General features: G+C 52.9%; 22 non-coding genes across 22 annotated transcripts; all 22 read left to right on the plus strand.

The window, feature by feature from the left end:
- The first annotated feature begins 205 nt into the window (after nucleotides 1-205).
- On the plus strand, nucleotides 206-324 carry LOC135590453 (5S ribosomal RNA). Its single transcript, XR_010477860.1, has one exon. It is a non-coding gene; the product is annotated as a 5S ribosomal RNA (ribosomal RNA).
- Nucleotides 325-868: 544 nt separating this feature from the next.
- Nucleotides 869-987, plus strand: LOC135590465 (5S ribosomal RNA). Its single transcript, XR_010477872.1, has one exon. It is a non-coding gene; the product is annotated as a 5S ribosomal RNA (ribosomal RNA).
- Nucleotides 988-1531: 544 nt separating this feature from the next.
- Nucleotides 1532-1650, plus strand: LOC135591177 (5S ribosomal RNA). The gene has a single exon (XR_010478446.1). It is a non-coding gene; the product is annotated as a 5S ribosomal RNA (ribosomal RNA).
- Nucleotides 1651-2194: 544 nt separating this feature from the next.
- On the plus strand, nucleotides 2195-2313 carry LOC135589631 (5S ribosomal RNA). The gene has a single exon (XR_010477038.1). It is a non-coding gene; the product is annotated as a 5S ribosomal RNA (ribosomal RNA).
- Nucleotides 2314-2857: 544 nt separating this feature from the next.
- Nucleotides 2858-2976, plus strand: LOC135590195 (5S ribosomal RNA). The gene has a single exon (XR_010477602.1). It is a non-coding gene; the product is annotated as a 5S ribosomal RNA (ribosomal RNA).
- Nucleotides 2977-3520: 544 nt separating this feature from the next.
- Nucleotides 3521-3639, plus strand: LOC135589499 (5S ribosomal RNA). Its single transcript, XR_010476907.1, has one exon. It is a non-coding gene; the product is annotated as a 5S ribosomal RNA (ribosomal RNA).
- Nucleotides 3640-4183: 544 nt separating this feature from the next.
- On the plus strand, nucleotides 4184-4302 carry LOC135589441 (5S ribosomal RNA). Its single transcript, XR_010476848.1, has one exon. It is a non-coding gene; the product is annotated as a 5S ribosomal RNA (ribosomal RNA).
- Nucleotides 4303-4846: 544 nt separating this feature from the next.
- LOC135591929 (5S ribosomal RNA) lies at nucleotides 4847-4965 on the plus strand. The gene has a single exon (XR_010478694.1). It is a non-coding gene; the product is annotated as a 5S ribosomal RNA (ribosomal RNA).
- Nucleotides 4966-5509: 544 nt separating this feature from the next.
- Nucleotides 5510-5628, plus strand: LOC135590837 (5S ribosomal RNA). The gene has a single exon (XR_010478242.1). It is a non-coding gene; the product is annotated as a 5S ribosomal RNA (ribosomal RNA).
- Nucleotides 5629-6172: 544 nt separating this feature from the next.
- On the plus strand, nucleotides 6173-6291 carry LOC135590147 (5S ribosomal RNA). The gene has a single exon (XR_010477554.1). It is a non-coding gene; the product is annotated as a 5S ribosomal RNA (ribosomal RNA).
- Nucleotides 6292-6835: 544 nt separating this feature from the next.
- On the plus strand, nucleotides 6836-6954 carry LOC135589900 (5S ribosomal RNA). Its single transcript, XR_010477306.1, has one exon. It is a non-coding gene; the product is annotated as a 5S ribosomal RNA (ribosomal RNA).
- A 544-nt stretch (nucleotides 6955-7498) lies between these two features.
- Nucleotides 7499-7617, plus strand: LOC135592050 (5S ribosomal RNA). The gene has a single exon (XR_010478815.1). It is a non-coding gene; the product is annotated as a 5S ribosomal RNA (ribosomal RNA).
- Nucleotides 7618-8161: 544 nt separating this feature from the next.
- Nucleotides 8162-8280, plus strand: LOC135589442 (5S ribosomal RNA). The gene has a single exon (XR_010476850.1). It is a non-coding gene; the product is annotated as a 5S ribosomal RNA (ribosomal RNA).
- A 544-nt stretch (nucleotides 8281-8824) lies between these two features.
- LOC135589781 (5S ribosomal RNA) lies at nucleotides 8825-8943 on the plus strand. Its single transcript, XR_010477187.1, has one exon. It is a non-coding gene; the product is annotated as a 5S ribosomal RNA (ribosomal RNA).
- Nucleotides 8944-9487: 544 nt separating this feature from the next.
- LOC135589632 (5S ribosomal RNA) lies at nucleotides 9488-9606 on the plus strand. Its single transcript, XR_010477039.1, has one exon. It is a non-coding gene; the product is annotated as a 5S ribosomal RNA (ribosomal RNA).
- Nucleotides 9607-10150: 544 nt separating this feature from the next.
- Nucleotides 10151-10269, plus strand: LOC135589868 (5S ribosomal RNA). Its single transcript, XR_010477274.1, has one exon. It is a non-coding gene; the product is annotated as a 5S ribosomal RNA (ribosomal RNA).
- A 545-nt stretch (nucleotides 10270-10814) lies between these two features.
- LOC135591995 (5S ribosomal RNA) lies at nucleotides 10815-10933 on the plus strand. The gene has a single exon (XR_010478760.1). It is a non-coding gene; the product is annotated as a 5S ribosomal RNA (ribosomal RNA).
- A 544-nt stretch (nucleotides 10934-11477) lies between these two features.
- LOC135590833 (5S ribosomal RNA) lies at nucleotides 11478-11596 on the plus strand. Its single transcript, XR_010478239.1, has one exon. It is a non-coding gene; the product is annotated as a 5S ribosomal RNA (ribosomal RNA).
- Nucleotides 11597-12140: 544 nt separating this feature from the next.
- On the plus strand, nucleotides 12141-12259 carry LOC135589678 (5S ribosomal RNA). The gene has a single exon (XR_010477085.1). It is a non-coding gene; the product is annotated as a 5S ribosomal RNA (ribosomal RNA).
- A 340-nt stretch (nucleotides 12260-12599) lies between these two features.
- LOC135589353 (5S ribosomal RNA) lies at nucleotides 12600-12718 on the plus strand. Its single transcript, XR_010476761.1, has one exon. It is a non-coding gene; the product is annotated as a 5S ribosomal RNA (ribosomal RNA).
- Nucleotides 12719-13262: 544 nt separating this feature from the next.
- LOC135590159 (5S ribosomal RNA) lies at nucleotides 13263-13381 on the plus strand. The gene has a single exon (XR_010477566.1). It is a non-coding gene; the product is annotated as a 5S ribosomal RNA (ribosomal RNA).
- A 544-nt stretch (nucleotides 13382-13925) lies between these two features.
- On the plus strand, nucleotides 13926-14044 carry LOC135590907 (5S ribosomal RNA). Its single transcript, XR_010478310.1, has one exon. It is a non-coding gene; the product is annotated as a 5S ribosomal RNA (ribosomal RNA).
- The last annotated feature ends 402 nt before the right edge of the window (nucleotides 14045-14446 follow it).

The following is a 14446-nucleotide window of genomic DNA, read 5'->3' on the forward strand; positions in this document are numbered from 1 at the left end:
GGGCCGCAATAGCGATTCCGAGTTCGTTCGAGAAAGTCCCGATGGTTTCGGCGCGCGCTTGCCGTGTCCGGTACGCGGTCGGCCTCGTGGGCATCGGAGGGATCCGACAATGGCGATTCCGAGATCGTTCGAGAGGTTTCGGGGCTCCGGTCGTCGATGCGCCGTCCGCGACGTGCACAAAGGCGAGGGACGACGCACACAAAACGAGTGCGATCATACCAGCACTATAGCACCGGATCCCATCAGAACTCCGAAGTTAAGCGTGCTTGGGCGAGATTAGTACTAGGATGGGTGACCCCCTAGGAAGTCCTCGTGTTGCACTCCTTTTTGCGCCCCGAGCGGCCAAAAGACTTACTTAAAACTCTCTTTTAAGCTTTTCAATTTTTCCAGCATTATGGCCAACAATAAATATGTCATTAACATATATATAGCAGGAGAATAATGAAATCATCATCTAAAAATTTCTTCATAAAACATACAATGACCAGACATGGTTCTTGGATGGGTGACCCCCTGGGAAGTCCTCGTGTTGCACTCCTTTTTGCGCCCCGAGCGGCCAAAACCTCTCCCGTCGACCTCCGAGGCGATGGTTTTGGGCCTCGGAATTTGCCGTGACCGCTACGCAGTCAGTCTCGTGGGGCTCGGAGAGAGCTTTCCGGAATGGGGCCGCAATAGCGATTCCGAGTTCGTTCGAGAAAGTCCCGATGGTTTCGGCGTGCGCTTGCCGTGTTCGGTACGCGGTCGGCCTCGTGGGCATCGGAGGGATCCGACAATGGCGATTCCGAGATCGTTCGAGAGGTTTCGGGGCTCCGGTCGTCGATGCGCCGTCCGCGACGTGCACAAAGGCGAGGGACGACGCACACAAAACGAGTGCGATCATACCAGCACTATAGCACCGGATCCCATCAGAACTCCGAAGTTAAGCGTGCTTGGGCGAGATTAGTACTAGGATGGGTGACCCCCTAGGAAGTCCTCGTGTTGCACTCCTTTTTGCGCCCCGAGCGGCCAAAAGACTTACTTAAAACTCTCTTTTAAGCTTTTCAATTTTTCCAGCATTATGGCCAACAATAAATATGTCATTAACATATATATAGCAGGAGAATAATGAAATCATCATCTAAAAATTTCTTCATAAAACATACAATGACCAGACATGGTTCTAGGATGGGTGACCCCCTGGGAAGTCCTCGTGTTGCACTCCTTTTTGCGCCCCGAGCGGCCAAAACCTCTCCCGTCGACCTCCGAGGCGATGGTTTTGGGCCTCGGAATTTGCCGTGAACGCTACGCAGTCAGTCTCGTGGGGCTCGGAGAGAGCTTTCCGGAATGGGGCCGCAATAGCGATTCCGAGTTCGTTCGAGAAAGTCCCGATGGTTTCGGCGTGCGCTTGCCGTGTTCGGTACGCGGTCGGCCTCGTGGGCATCGGAGGGATCCGACAATGGCGATTCCGAGATCGTTCGAGAGGTTTCGGGGCTCCGGTCGTCGATGCGCCGTCCGCGACGTGCACAAAGGCGAGGGACGACGCACACAAAATGAGTGCGATCATACCAGCACTAAAGCACCGGATCCCATCAGAACTCCGAAGTTAAGCCTGCTTGGGCGAGAGTAGTACTAGGATGGGTGACCCCCTGGGAAGTCCTCGTGTTGCACTCCTTTTTGCGCCCCGAGCGGCCAAAAGACTTACTTAAAACTCTCTTTTAAGCTTTTCAATTTTTCCAGCATTATGGCCAACAATAAATATGTCATTAACATATATATAGCAGGAGAATAATGAAATCATCATCTAAAAATTTCTTCATAAAACATACAATGACCAGACATGGTTCTAGGATGGGTGACCCCCTGGGAAGTCCTCGTGTTGCACTCCTTTTTGCGCCCCGAGCGGCCAAAACCTCTCCCGTCGACCTCCGAGGCGATGGTTTTGGGCCTCGGAATTTGCCGTGACCGCTACGCAGTCAGTCTCGTGGGGCTCGGAGAGAGCTTTCCGGAATGGGGACGCAATAGCGATTCCGAGTTCGTTCGAGAAAGTCCCGATGGTTTCGGCGCGCGCTTGCCGTGTCCGGTACGCGGTCGGCCTCGTGGGCATCGGAGGGATCCGACAATGGCGATTCCGAGATCGTTCGAGAGGTTTCGGGGCTCCGGTCGTCGATGCGCCGTCCGCGACGTGCACAAAGGCGAGGGACGACGCACACAAAACGAGTGCTATCATACCAGCACTAAAGCACCGGATCCCATCAGAACTCCGAAGTTAAGCGTGCTTGGGCGAGAGTAGTACTTGGATGGTTGACCCCCTAGGAAGTCCTCGTGTTGCACTCCTTTTTGCGCCCCGAGCGGCCAAAAGACTTACTTAAAACTCTCTTTTAAGCTTTTCAATTTTTCCAGCATTATGGCCAACAATAAATATGTCATTAACATATATATAGCAGGAGAATAATGAAATCATCATCTAAAAATTTCTTCATAAAACATTCAATGACCAGACATGGTTCTAGGATGGGTGACCCCCTGGGAAGTCCTCGTGTTGCACTCCTTTTTGCGCCCCGAGCGGCCAAAACCTCTCCCGTTGACCTCCGAGGCGATGGTTTTGGGCCTCGGAATTTGCCGTGACCGCTACGCAGTCAGTCTCGTGGGGCTCGGAGAGAGCTTTCCGGAATGGGGCCGCAATAGCGATTCCGAGTTCGTTCGAGAAAGTCCCGATGGTTTCGGCGCGCGCTTGCCGTGTCCGGTACGTGGTCGGCCTCGTGGGCATCGGAGGGATCCGACAATGGCGATTCCGAGATCGTTCGAGAGGTTTCGGGGCTCCGGTCGTCGATGCGCCGTCCGCGACGTGCACATAGGCGAGGGACGACGCACGCAAAACTAGTGCGATCATACCAGCACTATATCACCGGATCCCATCAGAACTCTGAAGTTAAGCTTGCTTGGGCGAGAGTAGTACTAGGATGGGTGACCCCCTGGGAAGTCCTCGTGTTGCACTCCTTTTTGCGCCCCGAGCGGCCAAAAGACTTACTTAAAACTCTCTTTTAAGCTTTTCAATTTTTCCAGCATTATGGCCAACAATAAATATGTCATTAACATATATATAGCAGGAGAATAATGAAATCATCATCTAAAAATTTCTTCATAAAACATACAATGACCAGACATGGTTCTAGGATGGGTGACCCCCTGGGAAGTCCTCGTGTTGCACTCCTTTTTGCGCCCCGAGCGGCCAAAACCTCTCTCGTCGACCTCCGAGGCGAGGGTTTTGGGCCTCGGAATTTGCCGTGACCGCTACGCAGTCAGTCTCGTGGGGCTCGGAGAGAGCTTTCCGGAATGGGGCCGCAATAGCGATTCCGAGTTCGTTCGAGAAAGTCCCGATGGTTTCGGCGCGCGCTTGCCGTGTCCGGTACGCGGTCGGCCTCGTGGGCATCGGAGGGATCCGACAATGGCGATTACGAGATCGTTCGAGAGGTTTCGGGGCTCCGGTCGTCGATGCGCCGTCCGCGACGTGCACAAAGGCGAGGGACGACATAGACAAAATGAGTGCGATCATACTAGCACTAAAGCACCGGATCCCATCAGAACTCCGAAGTTAAGCGTGCTTGGGCGAGAGTAGTACTAGGATGGGTGACCCCCTGGGAAGTCCTCGTGTTGCACTCCTTTTTGCGCCCCGAGCGGCCAAAAGACTTACTTAAAACTCTCTTTTAAGCTTTTCAATTTTTCCAGCATTATGGCCAACAATAAATATGTCATTAACATATATATAGCAGGAGAATAATGAAATCATCATCTAAAAATTTCTTCATAAAACATACAATGACCAGACATGGTTCTAGGATGGGTGACCCCCTGGGAAGTCCTCGTGTTGCACTCCTTTTTGCGCCCCGAGCGGCCAAAACCTCTCCCGTCGACCTCCGAGGCGATGGTTTTGGGCCTCGGAATTTGCCGTGACCGCTACGCAGTCAGTCTCGTGGGGCTCGGAGAGAGCTTTCCGGAATGGGGCCGCAATAGCGATTCCGAGTTCGTTCGAGAAAGTCCCGATGGTTTCGGCGCGCGCTTGCCGTGTCCGGTACGCGGTCGGCCTCGTGGGCATCGGAGGGATCCGACAATGGCGATTCCGAGATCGTTCGAGAGGTTTCGGGGCTCCGGTCGTCGATGCGCCGTCCGCGACGTGCACAAAGGCGAGGGACGACGCACACAAAACGAGTGCTATCATACCAGCACTAAAGCACCGGATCCCATCAGAACTCCGAAGTTAAGCCTGCTTGGGCGAGAGTAGTACTAGGATGGGTGACCCCCTGGGAAGTCCTCGTGTTGCACTCCTTTTTGCGCCCCGAGCGGCCAAAAGACTTACTTAAAACTCTCTTTTAAGCTTTTCAATTTTTCCAGCATTATGGCCAACAATAAATATGTCATTAACATATATATAGCAGGAGAATAATGAAATCATCATCTAAAAATTTCTTCATAAAACATACAATGACCAGACATGGTTCTAGGATGGGTGACCCCCTGGGAAGTCCTCGTGTTGCACTCCTTTTTGCGCCCCGAGCGGCCAAAACCTCTCCCGTCGACCTCCGAGGCGATGGTTTTGGGCCTCGGAATTTGCCGTGACCGCTACGCAGTCAGTCTCGTGGGGCTCGGAGAGAGCTTTCCGGAATGGGGCCGCAATAGCGATTCCGAGTTCGTTCGAGAAAGTCCCGATGGTTTCGGCGTGCGCTTGCCGTGTTCGGTACGCGGTCGGCCTCGTGGGCATCGGAGGGATCCGACAATGGCGATTCCGAGATCGTTCGAGAGGTTTCGGGGCTCCGGTCGTCGATGCGCCGTCCGCGACGTGCACAAAGGCGAGGGACGACGCACACAAAATGAGTGCGATCATACCAGCAGTAAAGCACCGGATCCCATCAGAACTCCGAAGTTAAGCCTGCTTGGGCGAGAGTAGTACTAGGATGGGTGACCCCCTGGGAAGTCCTCGTGTTGCACTCCTTTTTGCGCCCCGAGCGGCCAAAAGACTTACTTAAAACTCTCTTTTAAGCTTTTCAATTTTTCCAGCATTATGGCCAACAATAAATATGTCATTAACATATATATAGCAGGAGAATAATGAAATCATCATCTAAAAATTTCTTCATAAAACATACAATGACCAGACATGGTTCTAGGATGGGTGACCCCCTGGGAAGTCCTCGTGTTGCACTCCTTTTTGCGCCCCGAGCGGCCAAAACCTCTCCCGTCGACCTCCGAGGCGATGGTTTTGGGCCTCGGAATTTGCCGTGACCGCTACGCAGTCAGTCTCGTGGGGCTCGGAGAGAGCTTTCCGGAATGGGGCCGCAATAGCGATTCCGAGTTCGTTCGAGAAAGTCCCGATGGTTTCGGCGCGCGCTTGCCGTGTCCGGTACGCGGTCGGCCTCGTGGGCATCGGAGGGATCCGACAATGGCGATTCCGAGATCGTTCGAGAGGTTTCGGGGCTCCGGTCGTCGATGCGCCGTCCGCGACGTGCACAAAGGGGAGGGACGACGCACACAAAATGATTGCGATCATACCAGCACTAAAGCACTGGATCCCATCAAAACTCCGAAGTTAAGCGTGCTTGGGCGAAAGTAGTACTAGGATGGGTGACCCCCTTGGAAGTCCTCGTGTTACACTCCTTTTTGCGCCCCGAGCGGCCAAAAGACTTACTTAAAACTCTCTTTTAAGCTTTTCAATTTTTCCAGCATTATGGCCAACAATAAATATGTCATTAACATATATATAGCAGGAGAATAATGAAATCATCATCTAAAAATTTCTTCATAAAACATACAATGACCAGACATGGTTCTAGGATGGGTGACCCCCTGGGAAGTCCTCGTGTTGCACTCCTTTCTGCGCCCCGAGCGGCCAAAACCTCTCCCGTCGACCTCCGAGGCGATGGTTTTGGGCCTCGGAATTTGCCGTGACCGCTACGCAGTCAGTCTCGTGGGGCTCGGAGAGAGCTTTCCGGAATGGGGCCGCAATAGCGATTCCGAGTTCGTTCGAGAAAGTCCCGATGGTTTCGGCGCGCGCTTGCCGTGTCCGGTACGCGGTCGGCCTCGTGGGCATCGGAGGGATCCGACAATGGCGATTACGAGATCGTTCGAGAGGTTTCGGGGCTCCGGTCGTCGATGCGCCGTCCGCGACGTGCACAAAGGCGAGGGACGACGCACACAAAACAAGTGCGATCATACCAGCACTAAAGCACCGGATCCCATCAGAACTCCGAAGTTAAGTGTGCTTGGGCGAGAGTAGTACTAGGATGGGTGACCCCCTGGGAAGTCCTCGTGTTGCACTCCTTTTTGCGCCCCGAGCGGCCAAAAGACTTACTTAAAACTCTCTTTTAAGCTTTTCAATTTTTCCAGCATTATGGCCAACAATAAATATGTCATTAACATATATATAGCAGGAGAATAATGAAATCATCATCTAAAAATTTCTTCATAAAACATACAATGACCAGACATGGTTCTAGGATGGGTGACCCCCTGGGAAGTCCTCGTGTTGCACTCCTTTTTGCGCCCCGAGCGGCCAAAACCTCTCCCGTCGACCTCCGAGGCGATGGTTTTGGGCCTCGGAATTTGCCGTGACCGCTACGCAGTCAGTCTCGAGGGGCTCGGAGAGAGCTTTCCGGAATGGGGCCGCAATAGCGATTCCGAGTTCGTTCGAGAAAGTCCCGATGGTTTCGGCGCGCGCTTGCCGTGTCCGGTACGCGGTCGGCCTCGTGGGCATCGGAGGGATCCGACAATGGCGATTCCGAGATCGTTCGAGAGGTTTCGGGGCTCCGGTCGTCGATGCGCCGTCCGCGACGTGCACAAAGGCGAGGGACGACGCACACAAAACGAGTGCGATCATACCAGCACTAAAGCACCGGATCCCATCAGAACTTCGAAGTTAAGCCTGCTTGGGCGAGAGTAGTACTAGGATGGGTGACCCCCTTGGAAGTCCTCGTGTTGCACTCCTTTTTGCGCCCCGAGCGGCCAAAAGACTTACTTAAAACTCTCTTTTAAGCTTTTCAATTTTTCCAGCATTATGGCTAACAATAAATATGTCATTAACATATATATAGCAGGAGAATAATGAAATCAACATCTAAAAATTTCTTCATAAAACATACAATGACCAGACATGGTTCTAGGATGGGTGACCCCCTGGGAAGTCCTCGTGTTGCACTCCTTTTTGCGCCCCGAGCGGCCAAAACCTCTCCCGTCGACCTCCGAGGCGATGGTTTTGGGCCTCGGAATTTGCCGTGACCGCTACGCAGTCAGTCTCGTGGGGCTCGGAGAGAGCTTTCCGGAATGGGGCCGCAATAGCGATTCCGAGTTCGTTCGAGAAAGTCCCGATGGTTTCGGCGTGCGCTTGCCGTGTTCGGTACGCGGTCGGCCTCGTGGGCATCGGAAGGATCCGACAATGGCGATTCCGAGATCGTTCGAGAGGTTTCGGGGCTCCGGTCGTCGATGCGCCGTCCGCGACGTGCACAAAGGCGAGGGACGACGCACACAAAATGAGTGCGATCATACCAGCACTAAAGCACCGGATCCCATTAGAACTCCGAAGTTAAGCCTGCTTGGGCGAGAGTAGTACTAGGATGGGTGACCCCCTGGGAAGTCCTCGTGTTGCACTCCTTTTTGCGCCCCGAGCGGCCAAAAGACTTACTTAAAACTCTCTTTTAAGCTTTTCAATTTTTCCAGCATTATGGCCAACAATAAATATGTCATTAACATATATATAGCAGGAGAATAATGAAATCATCATCTAAAAATTTCTTCATAAAACATACAATGACCAGACATGGTTCTAGGATGGGTGACCCCCTGGGAAGTCCTCGTGTTGCACTCCTTTTTGCGCCCCGAGCGGCCAAAACCTCTCCCGTCGACCTCCGAGGCGATGGTTTTGGGCCTCGGAATTTGCCGTGACCGCTACGCAGTCAGTCTCGTGGGGCTCGGAGAGAGCTTTCCGGAATGGGGCCGCAATAGCGATTCCGAGTTCGTTCGAGAAAGTCCCGATGGTTTCGGCGCGCGCTTGCCGTGTCCGGTACGCGGTCGGCCTCGTGGGCATCGGAGGGATCCGACAATGGCGATTCCGAGATCGTTCGAGAGGTTTCGGGGCTCCGGTCGTCGATGCGCCGTCCGCGACGTGCACAAAGGCGAGGGACGACGCACACAAAACGAGTGCTATCATACCAGCACTAAAGCACCGGATCCCATCAGAACTCCGAAGTTAAGCCTGCTTGGGCGAGAGTAGTACTAGGATGGGTGACCCCCTGGGAAGTCCTCGTGTTGCACTCCTTTTTGCGCCCCGAGCGGCCAAAAGACTTACTTAAAACTCTCTTTTAAGCTTTTCAATTTTTCCAGCATTATGGCCAACAATAAATATGTCATTAACATATATATAGCAGGAGAATAATGAAATCATCATCTAAAAATTTCTTCATAAAACATACAATGACCAGACATGGTTCTAGGATGGGTGACCCCCTGGGAAGTCCTCGTGTTGCACTCCTTTTTGCGCCCCGAGCGGCCAAAACCTCTCCCGTCGACCTCCGAGGCGATGGTTTTGGGCCTCGGAATTTGCCGTGACCGCTACGCAGTCAGTCTCGTGGGGCTCGGAGAGAGCTTTCCGGAATGGGGCCGCAATAGCGATTCCGAGTTCGTTCGAGAAAGTCCCGATGGTTTCGGCGTGCGCTTGCCGTGTTCGGTACGCGGTCGGCCTCGTGGGCATCGGAGGGATCCGACAATGGCGATTCCGAGATCGTTCGAGAGGTTTCGGGGCTCCGGTCGTCGATGCGCCGTCCGCGACGTGCACAAAGGCGAGGGACGACGCACACAAAATGAGTGCGATCATACCAGCAGTAAAGCACCGGATCCCATCAGAACTCTGAAGTTAAGCCTGCTTGGGCGAGAGTAGTACTAGGATGGGTGACCCCCTGGGAAGTCCTCGTGTTGCACTCCTTTTTGCGCCCCGAGCGGCTAAAAGACTTACTTAAAACTCTCTTTTAAGCTTTTCAATTTTTCCAGCATTATGGCCAACAATAAATATGTCATTAACATATATATAGCAGGAGAATAATGAAATCATCATCTAAAAATTTCTTCATAAAACATACAATGACCAGACATGGTTCTAGGATGGGTGACCCCCTGGGAAGTCCTCGTGTTGCACTCCTTTTTGCGCCCCGAGCGGCCAAAACCTCTCCCGTCGACCTCCGAGGCGATGGTTTTGGGCCTCGGAATTTGCCGTGACCGCTACGCAGTCAGTCTCGTGGGGCTCGGAGAGAGCTTTCCGGAATGGGGCCGCAATAGCGATTCCGAGTTCGTTCGAGAAAGTCCCGATGGTTTCGGCGCGCGCTTGCCGTGTCCGGTACGCGGTCGGCCTCGTGGGCATCGGAGGGATCCGACAATGGCGATTCCGAGATCGTTCGAGAGGTTTCGGGGCTCCGGTCGTCGATGCGCCGTCCGCGACGTGCACAAAGGCGAGGGACGACGCACACAAAACGAGTGCTATCATACCAGCACTAAAGCACCGGATCCCATCAGAACTCCGAAGTTAAGCGTGCTTGGGCGAGAGTAGTACTTGGATGGTTGACCCCCTAGGAAGTCCTCGTGTTGCACTCCTTTTTGTGCCCCGAGCGGCCAAAAGACTTACTTAAAACTCTCTTTTAAGCTTTTCAATTTTTCCAGCATTATGGCCAACAATAAATATGTCATTAACATATATATAGCAGGAGAATAATGAAATCATCATCTAAAAATTTCTTCATAAAACATTCAATGACCAGACATGGTTCTAGGATGGGTGACCCCCTGGGAAGTCCTCGTGTTGCACTCCTTTTTGCGCCCCGAGCGGCCAAAACCTCTCCCGTTGACCTCCGAGGCGATGGTTTTGGGCCTCGGAATTTGCCGTGACCGCTACGCAGTCAGTCTCGTGGGGCTCGGAGAGAGCTTTCCGGAATGGGGCCGCAATAGCGATTCCGAGTTCGTTCGAGAAAGTCCCGATGGTTTCGGCGCGCGCTTGCCGTGTCCGGTACGTGGTCGGCCTCGTGGGCATCGGAGGGATCCGACAATGGCGATTCCGAGATCGTTCGAGAGGTTTCGGGGCTCCGGTCGTCGATGCGCCGTCCGCGACGTGCACATAGGCGAGGGACGACGCACACAAAACTAGTGCGATCATACCAGCACTATAGCACCGGATCCCATCAGAACTCTGAAGTTAAGCTTGCTTGGGCGAGAGTAGTACTAGGATGGGTGACCCCCTGGGAAGTCCTCGTGTTGCACTCCTTTTTGCGCCCCGAGCGGCCAAAAGACTTACTTAAAACTCTCTTTTAAGCTTTTCAATTTTTCCAGCATTATGGCCAACAATAAATATGTCATTAACATATATATAGCAGGAGAATAATGAAATCATCATCTAAAAATTTCTTCATAAAACATACAATGACCAGACATGGTTCTAGGATGGGTGACCCCCTGGGAAGTCCTCGTGTTGCACTCCTTTTTGCGCCCCGAGCGGCCAAAACCTCTCTCGTCGACCTCCGAGGCGAGGGTTTTGGGCCTCGGAATTTGCCGTGACCGCTACGCAGTCAGTCTCGTGGGGCTCGGAGAGAGCTTTCCGGAATGGGGCCGCAATAGCGATTCCGAGTTCGTTCGAGAAAGTCCCGATGGTTTCGGCGCGCGCTTGCCGTGTCCGGTACGCGGTCGGCCTCGTGGGCATCGGAGGGATCCGACAATGGCGATTACGAGATCGTTCGAGAGGTTTCGGGGCTCCGGTCGTCGATGCGCCGTCCGCGACGTGCACAAAGGCGAGGGACGACATAGACAAAAATTAGTGCGATCATACTAGCACTAAAGCACCGGATCCCATCAGAACTCCGAAGTTAAGCGTGCTTGGGCGAGAGTAGTACTAGGATGGGTGACCCCCTGGGAAGTCCTCGTGTTGCACTCCTTTTTGCGCCCCGAGCGGCCAAAAGACTTACTTAAAACTCTATTTTAAGCTTTTCAATTTTTCCAGCATTATGGCCAACAATAAATATGTCATTAACATATATATAGCAGGAGAATAATGAAATCATCATCTAAAAATTTCTTCATAAAACATACAATGACCAGACATGGTTCTAGGATGGGTGACCCCCTGGGAAGTCCTCGTGTTGCACTCCTTTTTGCGCCCCGAGCGGCCAAAACCTCTCCCGTCGACCTCCGAGGCGATGGTTTTGGGCCTCGGAATTTGCCGTGACCGCTACGCAGTCAGTCTCGTGGGGCTCGGAGAGAGCTTTCCGGAATGGGGCCGCAATAGCGATTCCGAGTTCGTTCGAGAAAGTCCCGATGGTTTCGGCGCGCGCTTGCCGTGTCCGGTACGCGGTCGGCCTCGTGGGCATCGGAGGGATCCGACAATGGCGATTCCGAGATCGTTCGAGAGGTTTCGGGGCTCCGGTCGTCGATGCGCCGTCCGCGACGTGCACAAAGGGGAGGGACGACGCACACAAAACGATTGCGATCATACCAGCACTAAAGCACCGGATCCCATCAAAACTCCGAAGTTAAGCGTGCTTGGGCGAAAGTAGTACTAGGATGGGTGACCCCCTTGGAAGTCCTCTTGTTGCACTCCTTTTTGCGCCCCGAGCGGCCAAAAGACTTACTTAAAACTCTCTTTTAAGCTTTTCAATTTTTCCAGCATTATGGCCAACAATAAATATGTCATTAACATATATATAGCTGGAGAATAATGAAATCATCATCTAAAAATTTCTTCATAAAACATACAATGACCAGACATGGTTCTAGGATGGGTGACCCCCTGGGAAGTCCTCGTGTTGCACTCCTTTTTGCGCCCCGAGCGGCCAAAACCTCTCCCGTCGACCTCCGAGGCGATGGTTTTGGGCCTCGGAATTTGCCGTGACCGCTACGCAGTCAGTCTCGTGGGGCTCGGAGAGAGCTTTCCGGAATGGGGCCGCAATAGCGATTCCGAGTTCGTTCGAGAAAGTCCCGATGGTTTCGGCGCGCGCTTGCCGTGTCCGGTACGCGGTCGGCCTCGTGGGCATCGGAGGGATCCGACAATGGCGATTCCGAGATCGTTCGAGAGGTTTCGGGGCTCCGGTCGTCGATGCGCCGTCCGCGACGTGCACAAAGGCGAGGGACGACGCACACAAAACGAGTGCGATCATAGCAGCACTATAGCACCGGATCCCATCAGAACTCCGAAGTTAAGCGTGCTTGGGCGAGATTAGTACTAGGATGGGTGACCCCCTAGGAAGTCCTCGTGTTGCACTCCTTTTTGCGCCCCGAGCGGCCAAAAGACTTACTTAAAACTCTCTTTTAAGCTTTTCAATTTTTCCAGCATTATGGCCAACAATAAATATGTCATTAACATATATATAGCAGGAGAATAATGAAATCATCATCTAAAAATTTCTTCATAAAACATACAATGACCAGACATGGTTCTTGGATGGGTGACCCCCTGGGAAGTCCTCGTGTTGCACTCCTTTTTGCGCCCCGAGCGGCCAAAACCTCTCCCGTCGACCTCCGAGGCGATGGTTTTGGGCCTCGGAATTTGTCGTCGATGCGCCGTCCGCGACGTGCACAAAGGCGAGGGACGACGCACACAAAACGGGTGCGATCATACCAGCACTAAAGCACCGGATCCCATCAGAACTCCGAAGTTAAGCGTGCTTGGGCGAGAGTAGTACTAAGATGGGTGACCCCCTGGGAAGTCCTCGTGTTGCACTCCTTTTTGCGCCCCGAGCGGCCAAAAGACTTACTTAAAACTCTCTTTTAAGCTTTTCAATTTTTCCAGCATTATGGCCAACAATAAATATGTCATTAACATATATATAGCAGGAGAATAATGAAATCATCATCTAAAAATTTCTTCATAAAACATACAATGACCAGACATGGTTCTAGGATGGGTGACCCCCTGGGAAGTCCTCGTGTTGCACTCCTTTCTGCGCCCCGAGCGGCCAAAACCTCTCCCGTCGACCTCCGAGGCGATGGTTTTGGGCCTCGGAATTTGCCGTGACCGCTACGCAGTCAGTCTCGTGGGGCTCGGAGAGAGCTTTCCGGAATGGGGCCGCAATAGCGATTCCGAGTTCGTTCGAGAAAGTCCCGATGGTTTCGGCGCGCGCTTGCCGTGTCCGGTACGCGGTCGGCCTCGTGGGCATCGGAGGGATCCGACAATGGCGATTACGAGATCGTTCGAGAGGTTTCGGGGCTCCGGTCGTCGATGCGCCGTCCGCGACGTGCACAAAGGCGAGGGACGACGCACACAAAACGAGTGCGATCATACCAGCACTAAAGCACCGGATCCCATCAGAACTCCGAAGTTAAGCTTGCTTGGGCGAGAGTAGTACTAGGATGGGTGACCCCCTGGGAAGTCCTCGTGTTGCACTCCTTTTTGCGCCCCGAGCGGCCAAAAGACTTACTTAAAACTCTCTTTTAAGCTTTTCAATTTTTCCAGCATTATGGCCAACAATAAATATGTCATTAACATATATATAACAGGAGAATAATGAAATCATCATCTAAAAATTTCTTCATAAAACATACAATGACCAGACATGGTTCTAGGATGGGTGACCCCCTGGGAAGTCCTCGTGTTGCACTCCTTTTTGCGCCCCGAGCGGCCAAAACCTCTCCCGTCGACCTCCGAGGCGAGGGTTTTGGGCCTCGGAATTTGCCGTGACCGCTACGCAGTCAGTCTCGTGGGGCTCGGAGAGAGCTTTCCGGAATGGGGCCGCAATAGCGATTCCGAGTTCGTTCGAGAAAGTCCCGATGGTTTCGGCGCGCGCTTGCCGTGTCCGGTACGCGGTCGGCCTCGTGGGCATCGGAGGGATCCGACAATGGCGATTCCGAGATCGTTCGAGAGGTTTCGGGGCTCCGGTCGTCGATGCACCGTCCGCGACGTGCACAAAGGGGAGGGACGACGCACACAAAACGATTGCGATCATACCAGCACTAAAGCACCGGATCCCATCAAAACTCCGAAGTTAAGCGTGCTTGGGCGAAAGTAGTACTAGGATGGGTGACCCCCTTGGAAGTCCTCGTGTTACACTACTTTTTGCGCCCCGAGCGGCCAAAAGACTTACTTAAAACTCTCTTTTAAGCTTTTCAATTTTTCCAGCATTATGGCCAACAATAAATATGTCATTAACATATATATAGCAGGAGAATAATGAAATCATCATCTAAAAATTTCTTCATAAAACATACAATGACCAGACATGGTTCTAGGATGGGTGACCCCCTGGGAAGTCCTCGTGTTGCACTCCTTTCTGCGCCCCGAGCGGCCAAAACCTCTCCCGTCGACCTCCGAGGCGATGGTTTTGGGCCTCGGAATTTGCCGTGACCGCTACGCAGTCAGTCTCGTGGGGCTCGGAGAGAGCTTTCCGGAATGGGGCCGCAATAGCGATTCCGAGTTCGTTCGAGAAAGTCCCGATGGTTTCGGCGCGCGCTTGCC

The sequence above is a fragment of the Musa acuminata genome, chromosome BXJ1-8 (assembly GCF_036884655.1).
Source record: "Musa acuminata AAA Group cultivar baxijiao chromosome BXJ1-8, Cavendish_Baxijiao_AAA, whole genome shotgun sequence".
Classification (NCBI taxonomy): Eukaryota; Viridiplantae; Streptophyta; class Magnoliopsida; order Zingiberales; family Musaceae; genus Musa; species Musa acuminata.